This window comes from Choloepus didactylus, chromosome 9 (genome assembly GCF_015220235.1).
Source record: "Choloepus didactylus isolate mChoDid1 chromosome 9, mChoDid1.pri, whole genome shotgun sequence".
Lineage (NCBI taxonomy): Eukaryota > Metazoa > Chordata > Mammalia > Pilosa > Megalonychidae > Choloepus > Choloepus didactylus.
The window spans coordinates 108,446,490-108,453,678 of NC_051315.1; the positions used below are offsets into that span (position 1 = coordinate 108,446,490).

The 7,189-nt window shown below is 42.8% G+C and overlaps 1 pseudogene; it reads left to right on the top strand.

Annotated features, from left to right (window-relative positions):
• LOC119543822 overlaps positions 1 to 1,607 on the top strand; it is a 31,966-nt pseudogene extending 30,359 nt beyond the window's left edge.
• The last annotated feature ends 5,582 nt before the right edge of the window (positions 1,608 to 7,189 follow it).

The window sequence follows — 7,189 nt, forward strand, 5'->3', positions numbered from 1 at the left end:
ACTTTGATTCTTCAAATGCCTTTATCTTAGAATTGTTTAAAAAAAAATAAAACACTTCTATTAGAAATTTTAGCAGGAGGCAAAGACAATAACAGAAAAGTTAAAAATACAAAGTAACAAAAGAGGGAAGCAGTTTGGGCCTAGCTGGGAAGAAAATATTGACAAGAAAGTAAACCTTAAGGGAAGGAGATTCAGAGTAGCTGATGCCAAAGGGTCAAAAGCATGGAATTATATCCACCGCCTCCCCAGCTCTCCTGGTCATTATCATATATTAAAAATAACCTCTCCCTTGAAGTCAATATAAAGGGAAAAAATCCCACCTCTACTTAGCAACAATGTCCCATTGGGTACCTTCCACTGTGACATTCTCTTCAGAGAAATCCTCTTCTCACTCTTTTTCTTCCCAGCAAAAGCTGAGGCTCGTCCCGTTTAATTTCTGTTCAAGACACTCAGCCGTCTCAGCCTCCCTGTCAGGCTTCAAAGTGGCATTTGATGACTTTTACGGACTCTGTCCACGTTGGGGCAAAATGGCTTTGAGAGGTCATGACCATTTTTAAGAACTTACAATTCTCTTCTTAGTAAGATAATGTTTATTTCTTTCCAAGGCCTTTCTAGTGCCTTCAAAGAATGTTTCATATTAATTTAAAAATGATCCATCATTTTGAAAAGAAACTGTAGGCTTCCTCTTTGGGGCTACTTCTAGAATGCAAGATAGGCAGTTTTACTGTATCAGCATATCAAAAAATTAATGTTTTTTAATAATAAAATGTGATTTTCTTGAAAAACAGGCATTGACATATATATACACAAATATACAATTCCCCCCAAAAGATCTTAAAAGACAAATACGAAAAATAAAGCAGAATTAATTTGTTTTGCTAATTTCTATAAATCCTCTTTCAAAGGAAAACAACTCCCCTACGCAGGCCACTAAAAAAAACTGGAGATTCTAGAGTATTTCATGCAGGCTCTAGGGGCATGTCTCCTGAAGGCCCTCACCTGTATTTGGATGGAACATGGTTGGAGTTCCTTTGCCTCACCCCCTTTCTCCCACCAAGGCGGAGGAGTGGGTGATGCCATGGAGCTGCAGAAGAGATAGAAGGGCCATAGCTGCTACACGGTTCAGGCATCTCTAAGTGGCTCAACAAGTGCATAGGGTTTGGCTTCCTGTCTGTGACAGCCCACACCACAGTCACACTCGACCCCCCAGTGGACGTCTTTGTGCATCAGAGTAAGCTGCACAAGGAGAGTGAGGCAGTGGAGTTCACCTTTAAGAAGCCCGCCAAGGGCCTGGAATCTATCCGCGTCACTGGGCCTGGTGGGGTGTTCTGTATTGGGAGTGAGAGGCGGCCTAAGGGGACGAACACGCAGAAGCGCAGATCCAAAGGAGACAGGTGCTACAACTGTGGCGATCTAGACCATCAAGCCAAGAAATAGAAGCTGCCACCCCAACCCAAGAAGTGTCACTTCTGCCACAGCATCAGCCATATGGTGGCTTCATAGCCACTGAAAGCTCAGCACTCCCCAGCTCACAGGGAAAGTCCTCCTACTTTTGGGAGGAAGAAGAGATCCACAGCCCTGCCCTGCTCCCAGAGGCCCAGAACTGAGCCACAGTGCATGGGGGCAATCCTTTTGTGATCAGGAAGTTCCAAAGGGCAGGCCTCAATCAGCAGAGAGAAGAAAGTGGGATAGGGTGAGGAGGGGGTAGCTGGCACTGCCACGTATCTCAGGCTGGGGTCCACAGCATCACCACCTCCTCCATCCTGGTGGGGGAAAGAGGTGAGGCAAGGGAACGCCAACCATGCTCTATCCACATACAAGTGAGGAATTTCAGGAAAAATACCCCTAGAGCCTGCATGAAATACCCCTAGAATCTCCAGGTTTTTGACAGTGGTCTGCATAGGGGAGTTGTTTTCCTTTGAAAGAGGGTTTATAAAAAGTTCTCATGCCACAGTATTAGAATAGATTGATGGGCCCAACCCAGGAGCCACTACATTCTGTGGGAAGGAATCTCTCAGGGATGGGGCAGGGTTTTTCCAGGTCTTGTTTCCTCAAAACCCACTCTTGGGACAGGGTGCTGGGGACTGTCCCAAGCAGTGGGTTGTGATGACAGACAAAAAGGTGGTTGGTGGGACAGCTACAGACTTACTGCTCCTAAGTTCACTCCTATCCCATTCTGGGCCAATACGATTATATTTATTCGCTCCCTTGGATAACTGCACCTTGGGTCCCACTTTATCCAGGATGCCAACTACACTAGCTGTGCACGAATGATATATTCTATGCATTTTAACTTCTTTTTTCTTAATATAAATATTCTGGTTTTGTATTTTTGTACATTTTAATCTAAGGCCCTCATTCCTGCACTGCATTCTCAGGTACATGAGCAATCTCAGAGATAAGTCAGCAGTAGCTCCAGGTCTGCACGGCAGGAATACTTTTTTATTGTTGTTTCTTTATTACCACAAAGAACAACTATTTGAACTATCTCATTTTTGCCAACTGTCAATTAGAGCTGGCTTTTCTGACATAGTCTCCGCTTGAAATCCCTCTCTTTCGTGGGAGACTACGTTTTAATTGGGTTGCCCCATGTCTTGCTCTCCTATTGGAAGACTGGAACTCAGTTTAAATGAGAAGATGGTACAGAGAGGTTAGGAGAGGCTAGCACAGGTCAAAGGTCAAGAGAAGAAGCCAAAGTTAGGTGAGAGTTATTTGTATATGTAATAAGGGAGTCCTGTTCCCAACCTCTTAATCCTAGGGTGCACGACTTGCTTGGCACACTAGATCCTTCCTTCACTGGATTAAGCTAGGCCTGACATGCGCAATGGACGGTGTGTGTGTGTGCATGCGTGCATCTGTGTGTGTGTGTGTGTGTGTGTGTATAAGGATGCATGAAGCAAAGACTAAAATCCTTGACCTTTCAAAATTCTGGGACTTTTCTTGCTTGGCTTCCAGAGAGACCATAAGTGAAGGCTTCTTTGTGACATCCAGAGCCAATGTACTACCCAGCTGGTAGTGATTATAGTGTCAGAGTTTCTGCGAGAAAAGTGATCCCGTGCTGTGGGATCACTGCAAACCTACCTTACTGTGTTGAAATGGGGCAGATGCAGTGGAACGCATTGGGTGATGTGTGTCTAATCCCTGGTTCTTATCTCCCCCAAATGCTGCCCCCCTCTAAGTTATGCATTTGTCTGGGTTTTGTAGAACTTCACAAGTTGCTGATCTGGTAATTGCTAAGTGGCCTAATTTGTGTAAATATAACAGGTTGGTTCTTTTGGAATTTTTATTGTTCACAAACTTCTTTTTTTGTTGAAAGAAAAATAGCCAAAGGTATTTTTGACAAGATTCAGCATCAAGCAAAAGGATCTGAAACATGCTTGGGGGCCTCTCTTTGAAGTGGGGATCCTGAACCACCCTTTCTTTCATGTTCTCCTTCCCCTATTTCCTAATTTGGACTAGATCTGCTGTCCTAAAAACTTACCCCATCACCTTTCTTCAGTTCTCCCTCCCCAACCCCCCCACACACATTTAATTTGGGGGATATCTCCACAACTCTTCAATGACTTGTACAAAAAACCTGAAAATTCTAGGAACACTCCATCCCTCATTCCCAACGCTCTGAGTTATGACAATTTCTCGACATGATTCATGCCAAAAGATCAGTGCTGCTATTCTTGGATTGACCAAACCTACTTAATCGTTAATCCTGGGATAGAGAAAAACAATGGGGGGGGGGGGTTCCATGTAGAAGAAGGTAGAGGTAAGAGATCAAAAAAGGGAAGATAAATGAATATATATCCAAGTCACTCATAAACTTTTATGCAGGTGCAAGAAACTATGTCAAAGTGGCCACAAGATTGTTTAATAAGAGACTGAAGAATGTAACTCCATGTTTACTGCTAGAAACCAAAGCTTTGAGTGGAATCTTGAATTTATGGGGATGAAGGGAGGGTAGGAAAGCATGTACCTATCTGTTCTTTCCCTAATCCCGTCCCCTCATTCCTGAACGGCTGGAGACTGAGCTCCCTTGAGCTTTGGTGACCCTATCACTGGGGTGTTTATTTGATGGTTGATTTTATACTGGGCACTTCCTTTCCCTTCTGCTATCATTTTGTAACACATGCTGACCCTTTCCCCTTCCCCTCTTTTCCCTGGGATAACACATTGAATAAATAAAGTGTTGCTGATGGACAAATTTCCATGTTTGTACTCTGAATCTGCTTTCTTGACCACACCTGACTGGATCGGGGTGGGCCCCTAACTGAGATCAGCCATTTCGAGGAGATAGGTAAGCTCTGAATGTGAGCTGCAGCAGACGAAAAAGGGCATGTAACAGAGGATCCACACGTGTGAGAACCACATGACCAAGTCATGTTAATGAGGAGCCCAAGAATAATTATCCACAAACTACTTAACTGCTGCTGGCAAGGAAGTAAGACAAAGATCCTTTGAGCTTTGTCATCAACTGAGACGAGCTGTTCCACGGTTTCTGGTCTTCCCAGGAAACCCAGTTTTTCAACTTTCCCTGCATAGCAGAGGCCTCACCACAGGGCTAAGATTCCTTATTTCCATGTGCATCCTCTAAACATCTAGGCCTATTCTTCGCAAAGAGAAGAACGAAGTTAGCACAAAGAATCTTACAGTCTCCTTCTTTTCTTCTCATAAGAGTTTTTAATCAGAAAATCTTCCTTGACTATTTCAGCCCCCAAGTAACCGTCCAGCAGTGAGGATTTCTGCCCTTCCATAAATGTTTACCATGGACTGCCTTGTATTGATAGCTATCTGTTTCATATGTCTATGTCTTGTATCCCAAATTGATTACGAGTTCTTGGAGGAGAAAGAACTCTGTGTTGACTATAAAGTATATGCTGAAAGTTGGCCAACCATTTAAGAGGGCTTGGGTTTGAGATCATAGTCATCAGTCCTTTCTTCATTCGGTGAGCAAATACTCTCATCCTCTAAAGACAGAATGAGCCAAGCCTGGGACTGTTTCCTACCTTATGTATTATTTTTCCTCTCTCTCCAACCCATTTGTACAATATGTTCAATATGTTTAGGGAGTCAAAAAGCTGCCTGGTTCACCCAAGGATGTACTCAATTAAACCAAGCCTGTTGCCACATGCTTCCTAACTTATTTTGTAATCTTATCTCTGAGCAAATCTATATTTATAATGTAGATCTTAAATCTTAAAGGATCGTCAGGAATCTTGGCTTACCATTCCATTGCTTTTCATCCCAGGCTCTGTGCAACCCCTAGGCTCTGTGAAATCATTCAAAGTGTCTCAGGAAAGCAGGAGGAACAAAAGGAACAGAGTGGGTAGGACTCTAAGCCACATCACTCCCTTCAACACTGTTTTCCATATTGAACACAGTAAGATTTACTCTACAGCCCTAAGCCAAAAATGGAAACTTGCTCAGATAGTGAGAGTTGAGCAATCTGATTTAGCCTCCTGACCAAAAACAGTCTCCCCAACTTTAGATTTTATTTTTCTTTTGGATTCAGGTTTTGTCTAGGATTCATAAAAACAAGTACTCTAGGATCTACCTTGGACCCTTAGTTTCAAACTTGTCTATCAGAACTTGTATCAGGGTCAGGTAGACTTGCTGCAAAATGGGACATATTCCAAAGGAAACATTTGATGGTTGGCCTGCAAGAAGAGGTGGATTCAGATCCAGGAAATTCTGTCCTAAAAACGTCTGCCCAGCATTCCTCCAGAGGCAGGCAAGAAATGGCCTGAGGATAAGGCAACACGAGGCAAGAAGCTGCCCCTGCAGAGACAGAGGCGATAAAGCCCTTACAGTGACTGTGGGCCCACCAGGAACCCAGGGCTCCCCAGCATTTTCAGTTCTGAAGGGAAAACAGCACAGTCGCTATGGTGGTTTGAAGCTTATGCACCCCAGAAAAGCACATTCTTAAAGTTAATCCATTCCCGAGGGTGTGGATACATTTTAAGTAGGCTCTTTCGGTGACCTTCAGATGTGATCTACCTCATTCAGGTTGGGTCTTAATCCTCTTACTGGAGTCCTTTATAAGAGGATAAAAGATAGAAAAAAGCCCCAGGGAAGCTCAGAGAGAAAAGCCAGAGAAGCTTAGAGAGAAGGACACACACAGAAGCTAAGAGAGACTGAAGCTAAAACAGAGAAACCTACAGAAGCTCTGAGAGGAAGCCACCAAAGCCAGAAGCTGGAAGCAACAAAACACAGGAGAGAAGGGAGAAACCAGCAGACACCCATATGCCTTCCCATGTGACAGAGGAGCTGAGGATGCCGGCAGCCTGTCTTCAGAGTCCAGGCATCACCCTGTTGATACCCTGATTTGGACATTTTCATGGCCTCAGAATTGTAAACTTGGAAGTTAAAAATTCCCATTGTAAAAGCCAACCCATTTCTCTGGTATATTGCATTTCGGCACCTTTAGATCACGAAGTCGCTTAACCATCATGAGTTAACTATGTGTTCGCAACATTCATTCCTTCATTCCATGATCAGTATGTGTCAGGAAATTTCTGGTAACATGCAGTAGAAATACGATATTCTGAGCATATAATACTAAGTTTATAAAATAATATAAATGGAAATTATACAGAATAGAAATAGAACTACATCTACTTCTCCCTTAGAAAACACTCTAGCCATTTAATAAAATTTCCTGCTTAAGGTCAACACTGAAAATTGATTGAGGGATTAAAAAAAAAACTGAGCTCCAATTAAAGGAAAGGTAGATGTGTAAATGGATCCCTTATCAAGTGGACCTTTCTGTCAAATTGTATATTGGCTATGAACTGAATTCAGAAATGATACAGTTTGTTGCACTCTACAAAATATTTTTGTCTTAATCATCCAGTTTCCAACTTCTGGAAGGCCAGGTGTTTGATTAGACTTTTCCAAGCTTGAAGGAGTGTTGTAAGAAAAAGTACAAGCTCCTCAAATCATTCTTCCCTCCCGCAACAGCCACTAGCATTGTCCAAGAACACCCTGACTTTGTATGGTGCTAAGTGCCTGGCAATTATCCCTACTACTTGTTTATTTTAATTCCTTCATTTTCATTCCTATCTCCAAAATTCCAATATTTCCCAAGCCCTGTCTCCATCTTCCTATGCAGTAAAATAATTCTACTTGTTCTTTTTTCCATAAGGATATGTGTTTCTCTTATATTTTCACTCTCCTAATGTTTAAAGGGTCACATAAA